The sequence below is a fragment of the Oncorhynchus kisutch genome, linkage group LG23 (assembly GCF_002021735.2).
Source record: "Oncorhynchus kisutch isolate 150728-3 linkage group LG23, Okis_V2, whole genome shotgun sequence".
Lineage (NCBI taxonomy): Eukaryota > Metazoa > Chordata > Actinopteri > Salmoniformes > Salmonidae > Oncorhynchus > Oncorhynchus kisutch.
This window is the reverse complement of record NC_034196.2, coordinates 20,977,620-20,997,998: the sequence shown is the minus strand read 5'-3', so window position 1 is coordinate 20,997,998 and position 20,379 is coordinate 20,977,620. Positions and strand designations below refer to the sequence as shown.

At 43.3% G+C, this 20,379-nt stretch overlaps 1 protein-coding gene across 5 annotated transcripts in view; it reads left to right on the top strand.

Annotated features, from left to right (window-relative positions):
* Positions 1-20,379, top strand: part of LOC109868120 (mediator of RNA polymerase II transcription subunit 13-like) — a 112,900-nt gene that overhangs the window by 3,692 nt on the left and 88,829 nt on the right. The gene's annotated exons all lie outside the window — the stretch shown is intronic.

Here is a 20,379-nt window from a genome sequence, read left to right as displayed (position 1 = left end):
GAGTTTTATCCCATGCCGCGCAAATTCAGAAAAGCCCTCCTGATTGATTTACTGCTCTCTGTTGGTATACATGAATTTAATCCGATCAAATCTCAGTGCTTTTAGTGTAGTCAACAGAGCTCCTCTGTCAGGCTCTCTCTCTCAGCGCAGCTGTGGAAACAGAGTAAAACAGTGATTATGTTTTCGTCAACTTTCTACGCACTGTGTTTTCCCTCCAAAAGACTCCCCCCTCCATTATCATGCTGTGCAGAGGGCTGGCAAGGCTACATGCCCTCTCTATCTGTGTAAACAGCTTTAGAAAGGTGAGGGAGAAGAGCTACGTCTGCTTGTTGTGCAGTTAGTCACTGTGATGACTGTTAGATAGTCAGAGACAGATGAACACTAATGACAAACCAACCAGTGGCTTGTTAAGGAGGGAGAGATGGGGAGATCACTCACTCAAATAGAAAAGCTGCAATTTTAGAGTTATCTTTTCATATGCTATTGCTATTATATTACTACCAGTACTTATATTATGGCTATTGTGTACAATCGTATTTGTCAGTTGTCTGATTGTGTTTACATGGGTGACAATTTTCTTTAGATAAGTCATGGTTAAATATTTTCACACCTCAGTCTCAGGGTGCTTTACCAGTGAAAGCCTTTTTCTGACAGTCTGTTGAGCAGAATTCCACTGTGCAGTAACCTTGTCCGAATTATTTACTACGTTATCAAGTCAATAAAACAAAACAAGTATAGTACTAGGCAGCATGTCTTTGTTAAAAACAGATTACTGTCAACCTCTTTCGATTGCACTGTGAGACATTTCACATTTACATTTGAGTCATTTAGCAGACACTCTTATCCAGAGCGACTTACAGGAGCAATTATGTTTAGGTGCCTTGCTCAATGGCACATCGACAGACTTTTCACCTAGTTGGTTTGGGATTCAAACAAGCAAACTTTCGGCCCAACCGCTAGACACATCTCTTTCACATTCATCTCAGCATCATGAATAGCTGGTAGGACAGAAAAAAACAGATATCTCAGAGAAGAAATGAACTGGGAAGCTAGGAGCATAGGAAAGAGGGATGAAGACAGAAGTTAAGCAGTCTTGTTTGAAGCAGAAGAATGTGTCTCTTTCTATTGCTGGGGAAAAAAGTGGTTTGAGAGTGAGAGAGTGAGCAGAGCATGGGGAATCTGTTTTCCTTTTAGGAAAGTATTATGTTTGATGTGCATTTCCTGAGCACTAGCCTCAGCCCATTTGAGAGAAAGAAAGAGAGAGAAAGAGAGAGACAGAGCATGGCCGTAACTCTGTAGGCTGGGCAGGTTCTTTACAATGACTCATGCCCGAGTCACTGCTGAAATATGAAACGCAAGGAGCGCACAGCCTATGATGCAGGGAGCATCAGCGTGTGCACACACATTCCTCCTAACACACACACAGGGGGAAGCAAACACAGAGACAAGCTTGCAAAAACACACAAAAACATATCATATTATACTCGTAAAAATATTCACAAACACACTAGGACATACACACAGGGACATGTACGCGTGTACAAACAGGTTGGATTCTCTTGCTTTAATTAAAAGAGTTCTCCTGTCCCCCAGACAGGGCTGCGGGGAGTGAAACACTGGTAATTAAGTGTCGTCAAGTGGAGTTATAATGTGATCAGCTAAGAGGTGCTCATTAGACAAACTGTATTCCAATAGAGCTCCATGCATGTATAATGATAACCAACCGCGAAAGATCGAGAGAGAGGGGAGTAAAATAAGAAATGGGCTGTGTAATACAATTGAACAGGAGGGCCCACTATATTTAGATAACTTAGTGTGCCTGCTCAGAAGGAGCTATATTAGTGGCCAGTATTCAAATGTTGAAGGATTACTACTACATGCCTAACCGGGACCTTGTCCTTTAATGACTAAAAGAGTATCCAGCCAGGGTTTCTGGGACGCCAACTCTAGATCTCCAGTCCAATGCCCTGTGGTCTTTCTCCATCTGGCCAGCTATAGCTCTATCTCTCAGGGCTCTGGTAGCCAAAACACAACCTCCTCCAGCCCTCTTTGGCTGGTCTCCCTGCTAGCGTAGTGACAGTTAGTGCAGGTCTCACCTGGAGAGGCTGTTTGGGGAGCTGGCTAATCTCCCTCTGTCACTGCATGGGGATCCCTGTCAATGCAACAGGGCTCAACTCAGTAGGGGTTGGTCCCTCTATATCATCCTTCGGGGATAACATCCTTAGCTAAACACAGACCCACTTACCCCCCCCCCCCCCCCCCCACCACACACACACACACACACACACACACACACACACACACACACACACACACACACACACACACACACACACACACACACACACACACACACACACCTTGGGCCCAATAAATTACTCCACTACAAATCGATCTATTAACGAGCCTTGTCGCTTCCCAAGGGGGCGAGGCACAATGATTGAGGGAGGGGAGGGCAGAGAAAGAGGCCTCTCTTCGCTACCAATCCCCTGATATAAATCCTGGGTGGTGAGCCATGGATCTTGTCTGAGCAGGACCTGTCTCGGCCCTACCAGAGAGGTGAAGTACGGATAAAAGAGAAGGGACAGGGAGCCACCCTGGTCCTGAAGTGGGACAGGGATGGGGACAGCATGGGATGGGGCAGGGGGGAGATATTTTGGAGCACTGTGGCTTGAGTGTGAAATATGTAAGTCCTGCAGTGCCAGCTGTGTGCTATTCTTAGCCCTCTGGTGTTCCTGCATTCAGGGCGACAGAGGGGAGAGTGGGAAAGGGGAATTGGCAGGAATGAGCTGTAGAGATGCCGCTGCCGTGGCTGCTACTGAGGGGATGTCTAGCATTGTGACTCTCCTCATTCAGGGCTGCCGTCTTTATCTCCATTACAGGGACTCCAACTGTTCCAGTGACACGTTGAGTTTTTCCCTCACACTCTTTTTCACACAACTTAATATAATTTCACCACTCGGTTTTTCCACCACAACGCTGACTTTTGTAAATATGTTATCATGATTTCCATAATGCGATTTCTCATATGTAAATTTGACACTGTGTTTTAAAGCTTCCTTTGGAGATAAACACGCTGTGATTGTGAGAGGATTAGGTGTCTTCCAGAGATGCTCCGGAGACGTCATACAGACGTTGTGGTCTTTGTTACTGCAGCACTGAAAATCCCTTTGTAATTACCATAATTGACCCAACGATCTTGATAGCGAGAGCTTTTCCTTGTAAAGGAGCTATCTCTCTCAGCTGGTATGTGTTCTTTTCGTCTGACAGCTTAACCGATATAGTAGTTGGCTGAGGTTCAATAACAGTTATACTCAAGTTAAAGGCTGGTTTAAAGCAAAAGTGTCTGGAATAGAATGGCTATTCTAAATACTTGTTGTTGTGCGTTGGTGAATTCTAATCAGCATGCGGTCATGTTTTATTGAGAAATTACCCCTCTCGTAAACAAACACTCTAGGTCCAGATTGTTGATTTGATAACCATTGCAGGGTATTGATTTGCGCCATGCTGCTGCCACAAGTGTGCTCTCATCTTGAATTAGCCGACATCCGGCCTTTTCACATGGTAATGAACATTTGCACCGCTCGTCTCAGCCCTGGCCCCAGCCCTGGCCCCAGTCCTGGCCCCAGCCCTGGCCCCAGCCCTGGTCTCAGCCCTGGCCCCAGCCCTGGTCCCAGCCCTGGCCTCAGCCCTGGCCCCAGCCCTGTCCCCAGCCCTGGCCCCAGCCCTGGTCTCAGTCCTGGCCCCAGCCCTGGCCCCAGCCCTGGTCTCAGCCCTGGCCCCAGCCCTGGTCTCAGCCCTGGCCCCAGCCCTGGCCCCAGCCCTGGCCTCAGCCCTGGCCCCAGCCCTGGCCCCAGCCCCAGCCCTGGCCGCAGCCCTGGCCCCAGCCCTGGCCCCAGCCCTGTCCCCAGCCCTGGCCCCAGCCCTGGCCCTGGCCCCAGCCCAGCCCCGGCCCCAGCCCTGGCCCCAGCCCCAGCCCCATCCCTGGTCCCAGCCCTGGCCCCAGCCCCAGCCCCATTCCTGGCCCCAGCCCTGGCCCCAGCCCTGGCCAACACTGGGGATGAGATTTCCAATATGATATGAAGACATGTTTTTGTCAATATACAGTAGTCAACCATGACTAATCATGCAGTGCATATTGAGCCCCAGATGTTGTGTTATGAACAAGACAAGCTGTTGTATCCGTAAGAGAAGCAGCCCTGAGGGAATAGGAGTGGTATTTTAAGGTCATGTTTGGCTGTGTTAAGATGTTGTGAGAGCCTGGAAGTCAAGGCAGTCAGTCAGTGCAGTCACTTCTCTGATTCATCTCTTTGAAGGGCTCTCCATGCTGCCACTCCCACTTGGTGTCAGGGTAAAGTTACTGCAGGGTTCTATACTGCCAGAACTGCAGACAGAGGGAGGAGGGTTACTGCTGTCTGCTTCTGTTGTTCTAACTGAGATTGACTTTACTTAGAATAATGAAGCAAGTCAAGTTGAATGCATGGACATAGGACTTGTTTTTGTTCTGAAATTCACTTTTAATTACGTAGGCTACGTCCAATTATTTATATCATATGTCAGACTTTTATTTGCATTTGTCCAATTAAATAGCTTTACACATTTCTGCTGCCCCCTGCTAGTGCCCAGTAAAGTAAGTACATCTGCATAGTGTAAAATTGTTCATAACAAACGCACAGTCATAAGCTTCAGACTAATCTAGTGGTTGGATATGAATGTGTTGCTTCTGGTAAGTCAGGGGCTTTCCTGACATGCATTATATGCTGCATATAGTCATTAGTTCAATTTGAATCAGAGTCTGTGAATTCCAGGTGCATGGTAGCAGACAATGGAGGTGTTACTGGAGAGGGAGGAGGGGACCGGAGAGATGGAGAATTACATCCCTTTGTAAGAAAAGACCCCTAAACTGCTTGAAATGTTATCTTTCCGCCGTAACCCTGGAGACAGAATCTCGAAAATTGAATAAGTTGCTGAAGTCTTACAGATGTTGTATGTTGCCTAGCAACTGTTTTACTTCCCTCTTTTTTTCCTGGTGTATTTCTTCGGGTCTGTCACAGTTAATTAAGTTGCACTGGAGACACACGGCTGGTAATGGAGGGACTGGTTTATTTATTTGTCCATTAATAATACACGTTAAGCAGGGCCACTGTTTTAGGTTGGTCCTCCATTTAAGAGAAAACCCAACAGCATGACTCCATGTCTTTGTTTGCCATTGGAGTGGGATCTTGTCAGCGTTGTCTGTCACAACAAACAACAAACACCAAACGCCTGTCTTCATTGGTCTTCCCCCTTGTCATGTCCCGCCCCCCTCCCATTGCATCAGGTGAGAGGTTCATTTTAGCTCTCTGCAGTTTGAGCCACAGCTGATTGGCAGGTGCAGGCGCGTCCGTCACTCTGCCCCGGGGAGGGTTGCAGCTCTAATTAGGTGACTTGGCTTGCCTGCCTCCCCGGGCCGATTCCTACAACAGACACAAGATCAAGACGCCCCTTCCTTTGTAGGGCCTTGTAAAGGTGCCGGCAGAGGGCAGAATAAAATCACCTGTTTAGTTCTGAGAGCCCTAGAGGCCATTTTCTGCACCTGTTTTTGTGCTTTTGTGTCCCTCTCTTGTCCCCTCTGCTATGCTGTTATGTGCAGAGGTCCCTGTGCACTGTAAAATGCCAGAGGGGGGAAAAGCAGGCACTAATATGAGTTCATTTGATTTCAATTGCTAACTGAAGAAGGGGGATCTAGCCTGTTCTGATTTCTCGAAGGCTCTCAGCATTTCCAGAGCCATCCACCATGCCTCATATGGAAAAGAGATTCTTTCTGGTTTTCATGGTAGTTACATTTTTCAACACTGGGCTACTGTGAAACAGGCTGGTTTCAAGGGTTGAGGTAATTTCAGTTTCCAATTCAAATCAGTTCAGGAGCTGAGCAATAATAAAAATAAAAAATATATGTGAAATCTATTTATGACTTGAATTTCAGAAGAGTTTTGGAATTTGAGCTAAATGGATTTGACTCGTTTGCTGTAGAGGATTTTGGGATGATACGTGAGTCATGTCTCCAGTACCGTCTTTTGAACAAACCCCAAATATTGGCAGCATGTCAAGTGTCTTCAGATATTTGACGGGCTGTAAATGCCACCCTGACAGAAAGTGTTTCACAGAAGCTGTGATCGGTAAAGCTGCTGATATAAGCTGTCTCTCAATTGCCTAAAGTGCTCTCCTCTGTCCAACTCTATTGCTCTTACGTTGCTACAAGAATCCCAGAGTGGCACCTCTGTTCCACTCTTTCATCTTTCAGCATGAGACGCTTTAATACCAGGTTCCCATCTTCTAACTGGTGAGGAGACCCACCTGTTCAAGTGACCCACATTCGTGAAGACTAAAAGGCTTTGATATTAAGTGAGTTTTTAGAAAGTCAAGCTGTTTGCTAAGCTGAACTTAACATTCAGATGGAAGAGATAGCATGGGGTGTTGATAGTAAGTCAGAGTGTACAGTGACGTCCTCTGGGCTCCTTGAGAACTCCAGGTTACTCTGTGCTTTATGTTTCTGTCACTGATTACAAAATAAAATGATTTATTTTTAATTGTTCTATGGGGTAGATCAGGTTTAATATTGCAGCTAGATTGCTACAATCTATCAATTCCATCAATGCAATTGTCTGCATCATTTTCAATCCCCCAATATATTTTTTTGTAAATATATACAGTTGAAGTTGGAAGTTTACGTACACTTAGGTTGGAGTCATTAAAACTCGTATAGTTTTGGCAAGTCTGCTAGGACATCTACTTTGTGCATGACACAAGTAATTTTCCCAACAGTTGTTTACAGACAGACTATTTAACTTATAATTCACTGTATCACAATTCCAGTGGGTCAGAAGTTTACATACACTAAGTTGACTGTGCCTTTAAACAGCTTGGAAAATTTCAGAAAATTATGTCATGGCTTTAGCTTCTGATAGGCTAATTGACCTCATTTGAGTAAATTGAAGGTGTACCTGTGGATGTATTTCAAGGCCTACCTTCAAACCCAGTGCCTCTTTGCTTGACATCATGGGAAAATCAAAAGAAATCAGCCAAGACTTCGGAAAAATAATTGTACACCTCCGTAAGTCTGGTTCATCCTTGGGAGCAATTTCTAAATGCCTGAAGTGACCATGTTCTTCTGTACAAATAATAGTACGCAAGTATAAACACCATGGGACCACGCACCCGTCATACCGCTCAGGAAGGAGACACGTTCTGTCTCCAAGAGATGAACATACTTTGGTGCAAAAAGTGCAAATCATTCCCAGATTGACCTTGTGAAGGACCTTGTGAAGATGCTGGAGGAAACAGGTACAAAAGTATCTATATCCACAGTAAAACGAGTCCTATATCGACATAACCTGAAAGGCCGCTCAGCAAGGAAGAAGCCACTGCTCCAAAACCGCCATAAAAAAGCCAGACTACGGTTTGCTAAGTTAAAGTTAAAGCTTGGTCGCAAATGGGTCTTCCAAATGGACAATGACCCCAAGCAGACTTCCAAATGGACAATGACCCCAAGCAGACTTCCAAATGGACAATGACCCCAAGCAGACTTCCAAATGGACAATGACCCCAAGCAGACTTCCAAATGGACAATGACCCCAAGCATACTTCCAAATGGACAATGACCCCAAGCAGACTTCCAAATGGACAATGACCCCAAGCAGACTTCCAAATGGACAATGACCCCAAGCATACTTCCAAATGGACAATGACCCCAAGCAGACTTCCAAATGGACAATGACCCCAAGCAGACTTCCAAATGGACAATGACCCCAAGCAGACTTCCAAATGGACAATGACCCCAAGCAGACTTCCAAATGGACAATGACCCCAAGCAGACTTCCAAATGGACAATGACCCCAAGCAGACTTCCAAATGGACAATGACCCCAAGCAGACTTCCAAATGGACAATGACCCCAAGCAGACTTCCAAATGGACAATGACCCCAAGCATACTTCCAAATGGACAATGACCCCAAGCAGACTTCCAAATGGACAATGACCCCAAGCAGACTTCCAAATGGACAATGACCCCAAGCATACTTCCAAATGGACAATGACCCCAAGCAGACTTCCAAATGGACAATGACCCCAAGCAGACTTCCAAATGGACAATGACCCCAAGCAGACTTCCAAATGGACAATGACCCCAAGCAGACTTCCAAATGGACAATGACCCCAAGCAGACTTCCAAATGGACAATGACCCCAAGCAGACTTCCAAATGGACAATGACCCCAAGCAGACTTCCAAATGGACAATGACCCCAAGCAGACTTCCAAATGGACAATGACCCCAAGCAGACTTCCAAATGGACAATGACCCCAAGCAGACTTCCAAATGGACAATGACCCCAAGCAGACTTCCAAAGTTAGTTAGTATGAAAATAGCTCCATTTTTATCAGATGACAACAGAAGGGCAACTCTATTTGGCTGGCAGCCACACGTAAATGAGCTTAAAATGAAGAAGCAAGGTCTTTTTTTTGCTAAAATGATGCATGGCCATCATATTTCTAATGTTTAGGCCTATCATAGAAAGAATGTAGCCAGCTATATTTCTTAATGTTCTGCTTTAATATTGCATTTCACCGTAGTACTGGAGAAAAGAAGCTCCATATCAGTTGGAGTGCTGTCTGCTGATTTAATGCCTGTTTGTGAATTCTCATCATAGTTTGGAAGGGCAACTGAAGCACAAAATGAGTCTGAGTCTTAAGAAGCATTTTAGATCTGTGTTTACAAAACTCCAGCAAGATATTTCTTATGTGTTTTATCTTTTTTTCCTGCGTGAAAAACACAGAATTTTGCATTAATACAACCCCTTTAACTTGCTATCTAAGTAAGTGGCTGAAATAATAAGGTGACGGGGCATCATATTGTTTTAGTTTTCTGCCGTGTTTGAGAAGTAAAAGCCCTTTGGGGGAGTTATTTGTACAGCTGCCACTGTTATCTTGATTTCCTTGCGTTTTTACTCTTCTCAGTTCTTGGCCGTCTGCTCCTCTACCCTCTTCTCCAAGCAGGCAAGCCGTTGCCCTAGCGACTCTAGACTCACAACAGTCACAGTATGTAGACATGCTGCTGGAGAGCCAGTACTGCATGCGTCAAAACTTTGACCATTTGCACGATGTCTCTCGTTCCTGTTCGCTTGTAAATGTCAAACTCACCAAAAATGACATTCGGTAGCTCATACCTATATATGTATAACTTTATGAGCTAGATTGCCTGTCTTTGCAATTAGTTTATTTTCATTTGCGCTCGTTAGCATATTTAGCTGGCAGCCTGCAAGGAATTAGTTTTATTACTTTTGCAAATTACTTGTTAGCATTCTGGTATTAGACGCCCAATGGTCTTTTTTGCATTTCTCTGTGTACCACGCCGATAATACCATAAATCGCGGGCTGAGAGAAGGATGGTACGACGATATGAAAATCTGGATGCCTCCCAATCCTAGAAGGAAGTGCTCTGCCCACTATACAGTCATGTCTCTGCCTGTGCTGTCATGCATGACCTTGTGCGTCAATGTACGTCTATTTGTTTTTTGTGTGTATTTTCTCCCCTTTTTTTCTCCCAATTTCTATTACAATCTTGCTATTGCAGTGCCTTGCACTAGTGTGTGTGTGTATGTGTATCAGTCTAGAGGAAAAATTACATTTGCGACATGGAGGTCAAATACAAACAATCCATTCATTATTATTCGTGAAGCTATTCCCCAACACCCCAAGTTGTTAAGGCAGGACAATAATGTGAATGTTTTCTCACTCCACAAGAACTCTTGTGGCTTCGCCTTTCTGTCTGCCACTGACCTCAAAGGTGTAGATTGAGTCAACTGTGCTTTCCTGTCTGTGCAGAAACCTTGTAATTATATTATGGGGGTTTCCCTGTTGTTATTTGTCTGCTGTTTAGAGTCTATGGGTTTGGGTTTGGGTTGTGTGTTAAGGCTGTATACAGTAGGTTCACTATCACCTTAATGAGTTGTGCTGGTTTGCTGAGGCTCTATATAGTGAGTCCAACACACTACATGTAACATCTACAGTGTCTTACTGTGCCTGTACTGTATGTGCCTGACTTTTATCCTCACTAAGTTATGTGTCTGACTCTGGCCGCTACTTGCAATTTCAGCTATGTGTGTGTCAAAGGTTCACCAGAGGAGACGCTTTGACTCCCATATGTGTTTGATTACAACCAGATGTCGAGTGTCTTCTGTTTGACCCTTTTGCAGGATATTGTATTGGTTGATACCTGAACACAAACACTGTAGTATAGTCATTCACCTGTCTGTATACTGACACATACAGTACCAGTCAACAGTTTGGACACACCTACTCATTCAAGTTTTTATTTTTTATTTACAATTTTCTACATTGAATAGAATATTGTAAAAGAATAGTGAAGACATCAAAACGATCAAATAACATATATGGAATCATGTAGTAACCCAAAAAGTGTTATGCAAATCAATATATATTTTATACTTGAGATTCTTCAAAGTAGCCATCCTTTGCCTTGATGATCACTCTGCACACTCTTGGCATTCTCAAATCAAATCAAATCAAATCAAATGTTATTTGTCACATACACATGGTTAGCAGATGTTAATGCGAGTGTAGCGAAATGCTTGTGCTTCTAGTTCCGACCATGCAGTAATATCTAACAAGTAATCTAACCTAACAATTTCTCAACAACTGCCTTATGAACTTAAAAGTGTAAAGGAATGAATAAGAATATGTACATATAAATATATGGATGAGCGATGGCCGAACGGCATAGGCAAGATGCAGTAGATGGTATAGAGTACAGAATATACATATGAGATGAGTAATGTAGGGTATGTAAACATTATATAAAGTGGAATTGTTTAAAGTGGATAGTGATACATTTATTACATCAATTTTTCATTATTAAAGTGGCTAGAGATGAGTCACTATGTTGGCAGCAGCCAATCAATGTTAGTGATGGCTGTTTAACAGTCTGATGGCCTTGAGATAGAAGCTGTTTTTCAGTCTCTCGGTCCCAGCTTTGATGCACCTGCACTGACCTCGCCTTCTGGATGATAGCGGGGTGAACAGGCATTGGCTCGGGTCATTGTTGTCCTTGATGATCTTTTGGACCTTCCTGTGACATCGGGTGCTGTAGGTGTCACAGAGGGCAGGTAGTTTGCCCCCGGTGATGCGTTGTGCAGACCTCACTACCCTTTGGAGAGCCTTACGGTTGTGGGCAGAGAAGTTGCCGTACCAGGCGGTGATACAGCCCAACAGGGTGCTCTCGATTGTGCATCTGTAAAAGTGTTTTTGGTGACAAGCCAAATTTCTTCAGCCTACTGAGGTTGAAGAGGCGCTGCTGCGTATTCTCACATATGCTGGGCACTTGTTGGCTGCTTTTCCTTCACTTTGCTGTCCAACTCATTCCAAACCATCTCAATTGGGTTGAGGTTGGGTGATTTTGGAGGCCAGGTTATCTAAGCTGCACCATCACTCTCCTTCTTGGTCAAATAGCCCTTACACAGCCTGGAGGTGTGTTGGGTCATTCTCCTGTTGAAAAACAAATGATTGTCCCACTAAGCGCAAACCTGGTGGGATGGTGTATCGCTGCAGAATGCTGTGGTAGCTATGCTGGGTAACTGTGCCTTGAATTCTAAATAAATCACAGACAGTGTCACCAGCAAAGCACCTCCTATATGCTTCACGGATGGAACCACACATGCAGAGATCATCCGTTCACCTACTCTGCGTCTCACAAAGATACGGCCAAAATCTAACATTTTGTCTCATCAGACCAAAGGACAGATTTCCACCGGTCTAATGTCCAGTTCTCGTGTTTTCTGGCCCAAGCAATTCTCTTCTTCATATTGGTGTCCTTTAGTAGTGGTTTCTTTATAGCAATTTAACCATGAAGGCCTGATTTATGCAGTCTCCTCTGAATGGTTGATGTTGAGATGTGTCTGTTACTTGAACTCCGTGAAGCATTTATTTGGGCTGGTAACTCTAATGAACTTATCTTCTGCAGCAGAGGTAACTATGGATCTTCCTTTCTTGTGGCGGTCCTCATGAGAGCCAGTTTCATCTTAGAGCCTGATGGTTTTTGCGACTGCACTTGAAGAAACTTTCAAAGTTCTTGACATTTTCCGGACCTTCATGTCTTAACCTCTCTGAACCACCCATCACGGATCCGGTATAATTGTCATCAGCAACGCTGAATAGCGTAGCGCCACAGTCAAATAATATTACTAGAAAATATTCATATTCATGAAATCACAAGTGCAATATTGCAAAACACAGCTTAGCCTTTTGTTAATCCACCTGTCGTCTCAGATTTTGAAATTATGCTTTACGGCGAAAGCAATACAAGCGTTTGTGTAAGTTTATTGATTGCTCGACAAAACAATAAGTACACTTAGCATCAGGTAACTTGGTCACGAAAATCAGAAAAGCAATCAAATTAATCGTTTACCTTTGCTCTTCGGATGTTTTCACTCACGAGACTCCCAGTTAGACAACAAATGTTCCTTTTGTTCCATAAAGATATTTTTTTATATCCAAATACCTCCGTTAGTTTGTGCCTTATGTCTAGGAATCCGACCGGAAAGAGCGGTTACGACAACGCAGACAAAAAATTCAAAATTATATCCATAATGTCCACAGAAAAATGTCAAACGGTTTTTATAATCAATCCTCAGGGTGTTTTTCAAATATCTATTCGATAATATATCAACCGGGACAGTTGGCTTTTCACTGGGACCGGGAGTAACAATGGCCACCTTTCTCTTTTGCGCACAACTCACTCTGAGAGCCCCCACTTATCCACTTCCGCAATGTGATCGTTCACGCTCATTCTTCAATATAAATGCCTGAAACTATGTCTAAAGGCTGTTGACACCTTAGGGAAGCTATAGAAAAAGGAATCTGGTTGATATCCCTTTAAATGGGCAATAGGGATGTGTCACGTTCTGACCTTTATTTCCTTTGTTTTGTCTTTATTTAGTATGGTCAGGACGTGAGTTGGGGTGGGCAGTCTATGTTTGTTTTTCTATGTTTGGTTTCTGTTTCGGCCTAGTATGGTTCTCAATCAGAGGCAGGTGTCGTTAGTTGTCTCTGATTGAGAATCATACTTAGGTTGCCTCGGTTTCACTGTTGGTTTGTGGGTGTTTGTTTCCGTGTGTGTGTTTGTCGCCACACGGTACTGTTTCGGTTTGGTTATTTCACGTATTCGTTTATTGTTTTTGTATTTCATAGTGTTCAGTGCTTTTCTTCTTAAAATCGTCATGGACACTTACCACGCCGCATCTTGGTCCAATCCTTACTCCTCTTCAGACGAAGAGTAGGAAATCTGCCGTTACAGGATGCTTAAGAACAGAGAGGTTTCAAAAACAGGGGCACTTCCTGATTGGATTTTCCTCAGGTTTTAGCCTGCAATATCAGTTCTATTTAACTCACAGACAAAATTTTGACAGTTTTCAAAACTTTAGAGTGTTTTCTATCCTAATATGTCAATTATATGCATATTCTAGCATCTGGTCCTGAGAAATAGGCCGTTTACTTTGGGAACATTATTTTTCCAAACATAAAAATAGTTTTGATGTCTTCACTATTATTATATGATGTAGAAAATAGTAAAAATAAGGACAAACCCTCCAATGAGTAGGTGTGTCAAATTTTGACTGGTACTATATACAGGTGAAGTCAGAAGTTTACATACACCTGAGCCAAATATATTTAAACTCAGTTTTTCAGAATTTCTGACATTTAATCCTAGTAACAATTTCCTGTCTAAGGTCAGTTAGGATCACCACTTTATTTTAATAATGTAAAATGTCAGAATAATAGTAGAGAGAATGATTCATTTCATGTTTTATTTCTTTCATCACATTCCCAGTGGGTCAGAAGTTTACATACACTCAATTAATATTTGGTAGCATTGTCTTTAAATTGTTTAACTTGGGTCAAACATTTTGGGTAGCGAAACACTTTTTAAGTTCTGCCCACTAATTTTCTATAGGATTGAGGTCAGGGCTTTGTGATGGTCACTCCGATATCTTGACTTTGTTGTCCTTAAGCCATTTTGCCACAATGTTGGAGGTATGCTTGGGGTCATTGTCCATTTGGAAGACCCATTTGCGACCAAGCTTTAACTGCCTGACTGATGTCTTGAGATGATGCTTCAATAGATCCACATAATTTTCCAGCCTCATGATGCCATCTATTTTGTGAATTGCACCAGTCCCTCCTGCAGCAAAGCACCCCCACAACATGATGCTGCTACCCCCGTGCTTCATGGTTGGGATGGTGTTCTTCGGCTTGCAAGCCTCTCCCTTTTCCTCCAAACATAATGATGATCATTATGGCCAAACAGTTCTATTTTTGTTTCATCAGACCAAAGGACATTTCTCCAAAAAGTACGATCTTTGTCCCCATGTGCAGTTGCAAACCGTAGTCTGGCTTTTTTTTTTGCGGTTTTGGAGCAGTGGCTTCTTCCTTTTGTACCTGTTTCCTCCAGCATCTTCACAAGGTCCTTTGCTGTTGTTCTGGGATTGATTTGCACTTTTCGCACCAAAGTATGTTCATCTCTAGGAGACAGAACGTGTCTCCTTCCTGAGCGGTATTATGGCTGCGTGGTCCCTTGGTGTTTATACTTGCGTACTATTGTTTGTACAGATGAACGTGGCACCTTCAGGCGTTTGGAAATTGCTCCCAAGGATGAACCAGACCTATGGAGGTCTACAATTGTTTTTCTGAAGTCTTGGCTGATTTCTTTTGATTTTCTCATGATGTCAAGCAAAGAGACACTGAGTTTGAAGGTAGGCCTTGAAATACATCCACAGGTACACCTTCAATTGACTGAAATTATGTCAATTAGCCTATCAGACGCTTCTAATGCCATTTCATCGTTTTCTGGAATTTCCCAAGCTGTTTTTATGCACAATTATCTGTCTGTAAACAATTGTTGGAAAAAATAACTTGTGTCATGCACAAAGTAGATGTCCTATCCGACTTGCCAAAACTATAGTTTGTTAACAAGACAGTTTTAATGACTGCAACCTAAGTGTATGTAAACTTCCGACTGTATCCACTGAATGCTCACAGTTAGATTAATCTCTTCTTCTCTACAGATCGGGGAGAGATCGCACTTCTCACTTGTTGCTGTTGTCAATCACAGGGTCTATAATACAAAAGCAGCCCTGCCACACAGATAAGCGAGAGATTGAGTGCAAGAGAAGAGAAAAGTGAGATAGTGGAGGTTAGAGGAAAGTCAGACCTCCGAATTCTTCCTGTGACTGAAGGAAAATCCCTGTTTTTTGCGTTTGGTTCATTCAGAGATGGGAGAACTAAGGGCCGGTAAACAAGGTGCTTGAAACAGTGCTGTTTTTATTAGCCATGTTAAACAAATACAATCTGACTGGCAGTGGAGTGGAAGAAACTCAGGTTGTTTCCAGGTGTTATGAGTGATTTGTGTTCCCTCGTATTATGAGGGATAAAATGGCACTGGCCCTCTCACTAACTCTGTCTGGGTTGTCATGACCGGGCGTGAGTCAAAGTAAGATGAGTGGTTCCTTAGACACTGATCTAAGGTCAGTTTGGCATTTTCACATTATTAGTAAAGACCAGGATTTGGGGAGGTTACGCTGATCCTAGATATATGCCTATGGGTAACTGGGACTCACCCATTGTTCACTAATGACTTGTAGTATAGACAACAGTAGGTTGGCCCCTACAGGGTTAGTTGATTTCAGCTGATCTTAGATCTGTGCCTATGGTCAACTGGGAGTAGTTTCAGACCTTCTAGACTAGCGGTAGAGAGAGCAGCTGCTCCTTGGCTCCCAGGTTACACAGAAACCTGCTCTGGGCCTGCACACACACCTCATTAACACATCACTCCTGTTATCATTGGATAAAATTACTCTTGCCGACCGACAACCAGAAATGGGGCCTTTGGAAGCGAGGCATTGCTTTTAAACACCCTTAATCTGCATCACAGCTCTGGTGTGTGTATACACTGAGTAAACAAAACATTAAGATCACCTACTCTTTCCATGACATAGACCGACCAGTTGAATCCAGGTGAAAGCTATGATCCCTTATTGATGTCACTTGTTAAGTCCACTTCAATCAGTGTAGATGAAGGGAAGGAGAAAGGTTAAAGAATGATTTTTAAGCTTTGAGACAATGGATACATGGATTGTGTATGTGTCATTGAGAGGGTGAATTTGCAAGACAAAATATTGAAGTGCCTTTGAACGGAGTATGGTAGTAGGTGCCAGGCACAGGGTGTCAAGAACTGCAATGCTGCTGGATTTTTCACGATCAACGGTTTCCTATGTGTATCAAGAATGGTCCACCACCTAAAAGACATCCAGCTAACTTGACACAACTGTTCGAAGCATTCGCGTCAACATGGGCCAGCATCCCTGTGGAACGCTTTCAACACCTTGTAGAGTCCATGCTCCAACTCTATATTTGGAAGGTGTTCCTAATGTTTGGTATACTCAGTGTGTGTGTGTGTGTGTGTGTGTGTGTGTGTGTGTGTGTGTGTGTGTGTGTGTGTGTGTGTGGTAGAGGAGAGGAGTGGAGTGGAGAGTGGGGTAAGTTGAGACATTGTTTCAATATTCAGCATCACTCCATAAAGAGAAATATAGTATTCTTTCTAACAAAGATATCTACATATATTTCAGGATATTGTGTTTCCCTGGAAATAATCATGTAAACATTACGGTTTTGAAAACATAGCTTGTCTAAAAAAAGTTGTCTCTTTGCAAAAGACTTACCACATGGCCATTAGCTCAATTTACCCCAAGACAAACATTTGGACTAAAGTACCAATCAAAAGTTTGGACACACCGACTCATTCAAGGGGTTTTCTTTATTTTTTAAAACGGTTTTCTACATTGTGGAATAATAGTGAAGACATCAAAACTATGAAATAACACATATGGAATCATGTAATAACCAAAAAAGTATTAAACAAACAGATTTTAGATTCTTCAAAGTAGCCACCCTTTGCCTTGATGTCAGCATTACACACTCTTGGCATTCTCTCAACCAGCGTTATGAGGTAGTCACCTGGAATGCTTTTCAATTAACAGGTGTGCATTGTTAAAAGTTCATTTGTGGAATTTCTTTCCTTCTTAATGCGTTTGAGCCAATCCGTTGTGTTGTGACAAGGTAGGGGTGGTATACAGAAAGATAGCCCTAAGACCAAGTCCATATTCTGGCAAGAACAGCTCAAATAAGCAAAGAGAAACGACAGTCCATCATTACTTTAAGACATGAAGGTCAGTCAATTCGGAAAATGTCAAGAACTTTGAAAGTTGCTTCAAGTGCAGTCTCAAAAACCATCTGTCTCTCATGAGGACTGCCACAAGAAAGGAAGACCCATAGTTACCTCTGCTGCAGAGGATACGTTCATTAGAGTTACCAGCCTCAGATTGCGGCCCAAATAAATGCTTCACGGAGTTCAAGTAACAGACACATCTCAACATCAACCGTTCAGAGGAGACACAGGCCTTCATGCGTGAATCAGGCCTTCATGGTCGAATTGCTGCAAAGAAACCACTACTAAAGGACACCAATACGAATAAGAGAATTGCTTGTGCCAGAAAACACGAGAACTGGACATTAGACATTAGTGTAAATCTGTCCTTTGGTCTGATGAGTCCAAATTTGAGATTTTGGGCCGTATCTCTGTGAGACGCAGGGTAGGTGAATGGATGATCTCCGCATGTGTGGTTCCCACACTGTCTGTGATTGATTTAGAATTCAAGGCACAGTTACCCAGCATGGCTACCACAGCATTCTGCAGCGATACACCATCCCACCAGGTTTGCGCTTAGTGGGACTATCATTTGTTTTTCAACAGGACAATGACCCAACACACCTCCATGCTATGTAAGGGCTATTTGACCAAGAAGGAGAGTGATGGTGCTGTGTCAGATGACCTGGCCTCCACAATCACTCGACCTCAACCCAATTGAGATGGTTTGGGATGTGTTGGACTGCAAAGTGAAGGAAAAGCAGCCAACAAGTGCTCAGCATTTGTGTGGGAACTCCTTCAAGACTGTTGGAAAAGCATTCCTCATGAAGCTGGTTGTCATCAAGGCAAAGGGTGGCTACTTTGAAGAATCTCAAATATAAAATATATTTTGATTTGTTTTTACACTTTGTTGGTTTCTACATTATTCCATATGTGTTATTTCATAGTTTTGATGTCTTCACTATTATTCTACAATGTTAAAAATCTGAAAAATAAAGAAAAACCCTTGAGTGAGTAGGTGTGTCCAAACTTTTGACTGGTACTTTATATTAGCCCACACACCTATAAGGATTCACTTTCATGCTAGGCTTAGGACCTCATATTGAAGCTTATATGGACTTCAACTGATGTATAAAACAATCTTAAACGATCTACTTTGGTTCAGAAACACGCATCATGAAACCTCTAACACAATAAATGCATTTGACTTGGTGAAAATACTTTTTTGGACCTAACTTGCTTTCCACTGTTTCCGTGCGGTTTCTTCCTTCACAGACTCCATGAAATTATCAACTTTTCCTAAATATTTGGTCAAATGATACAGTTCATTTTGCGTATGGTTTCCTACAGACCAGAGTGGCTCAATTTACCCATTTGGCTCAATTTACCCCACTGTCCCCTACTGTGCTAATGTATTAGCCTATAGCAGGAGTTTCAATGGGGTCATGAGGGTAATTGATACGGTAATTTGAATGTAGCTAAAGAGTCCAGCTACCTTAGTGATGCTAGGGGGGGGGGGTACAGTGCAGTCTCAGCCATACAGACACCTTACATGACCTCCCAGTGAACCTGTTTCAGGTTTAGAAGTGACCCCTGTCAGATTCTGTGTCTAAGATTTTCACATTAACACAGAGTGACTCCAGCGGATGGTGGATGTCTGCTCCTTAGCTTTGAAAGAAGCACATCCGGGCCTATTTTTAGGCCAGATTATCGACTTGCCAATGTTTATATCTCAGATTACACACACTCTGTCATTATGGAAGAGTGGCCTTGTAATTACGAGGCATATTTTTCACAGGGGCTGTTCCACCAAAAACACTTGTATGCTATACTGTACAGACTACAGAAAGACAATTACACACACACACACACACACAGTGTAGCAGCTGCAGGAGGGAACGTCCCTTCCCCTAGGCTCATGGTGGTCACATGTTGGCAGGAGTGAGATTCTGACCCCTCCACCCCCCCTCACACACAAACACACACACATGCCCTTCTTTAAAGCTGGGACCCTCCACCCCATCTTTCCAACCACCTAAGCACATTGAGATCTATTTTTCCAGCAAGGTGCCTTATTTTGCTGCGTGTTTCCTTGTAGCCTGTTCTTCCATCAAGCTCCAATGGGACAGACAGTATTATTTTCTGAAAGTTGGCGAGGGGTGGCACGGTGCCAGCCAGGACGGCGTGCCAAGCTAGGCCCTCACAGCTGGCTGAACACAGGAGAGGAGCCTAGCCCTGGCAGCGTGACTCTCCGAGAGGTCTCCCTTATCCTGCCAAATCAGCCTCAGTGGGTATTGAACACAGCCTTTGTAAGATGTTCATTCTTAGCCTTGTTCTTCATAGACACCCACACTGGAGCCTAATTTGAAGACTCTGTGATATTGAGTTGCATTCAAAAGCTAAATCAATGTCTCTTGTGGAGAGAGACTTAACGGTTTTCAACCATCATTTCCTAATGCGGATCAACGGTCCGTTGGTTATTGTATATAAATAAACCCCACAGAAGGGAAACGACAGACTCTGTACACATGACGGCAATATTCCATCCTGGCCAGACTTGTTTTCCTGTCTGAGAAAATCTATCCTCTGTGTCCTTGGTGTGTCTTCGCATCTGTTTAAAGATCCCTCTCCCCGGTGCAGTGGGGTTGTCCTTTTTACTGCTCATCGATAGATTGAACAAACGTCCTATTTGACAAGGTTGACTGCCTCACTCCCCCAGCCCTCTGATAGGCAACAGAAACGTGTTACATTCCATCAAATGAAATTGAGAAGATGTCAGACACTGACTGTGCTCCAGTGATTGACCCGGACACAATTTCTCCCCCTTCTTCTCTCGCTCCTTGTCTTCCTTTCTTTTTCTCTGTTGCTCTCTCTTAGTCTCTCCCTCCCTCTCTCCTTTTCTCTCTTTCTCACACATGCCTATACTATAGAGTATATTCATTTTACAACGGCTATGGTGAAGATAATATGATTGATATGAGTAGAACAGTTACAACACTGCCTAGTAACAGTGGATTTATTCCCGGTTACGAGGCAGAAATCAGCCCTGTTAGCAGGAATGCCATAGAGCTCCAGGTTACAGTATACTAATATAATAACACTCTGTCTCTCTTTGTGTATTGTAATT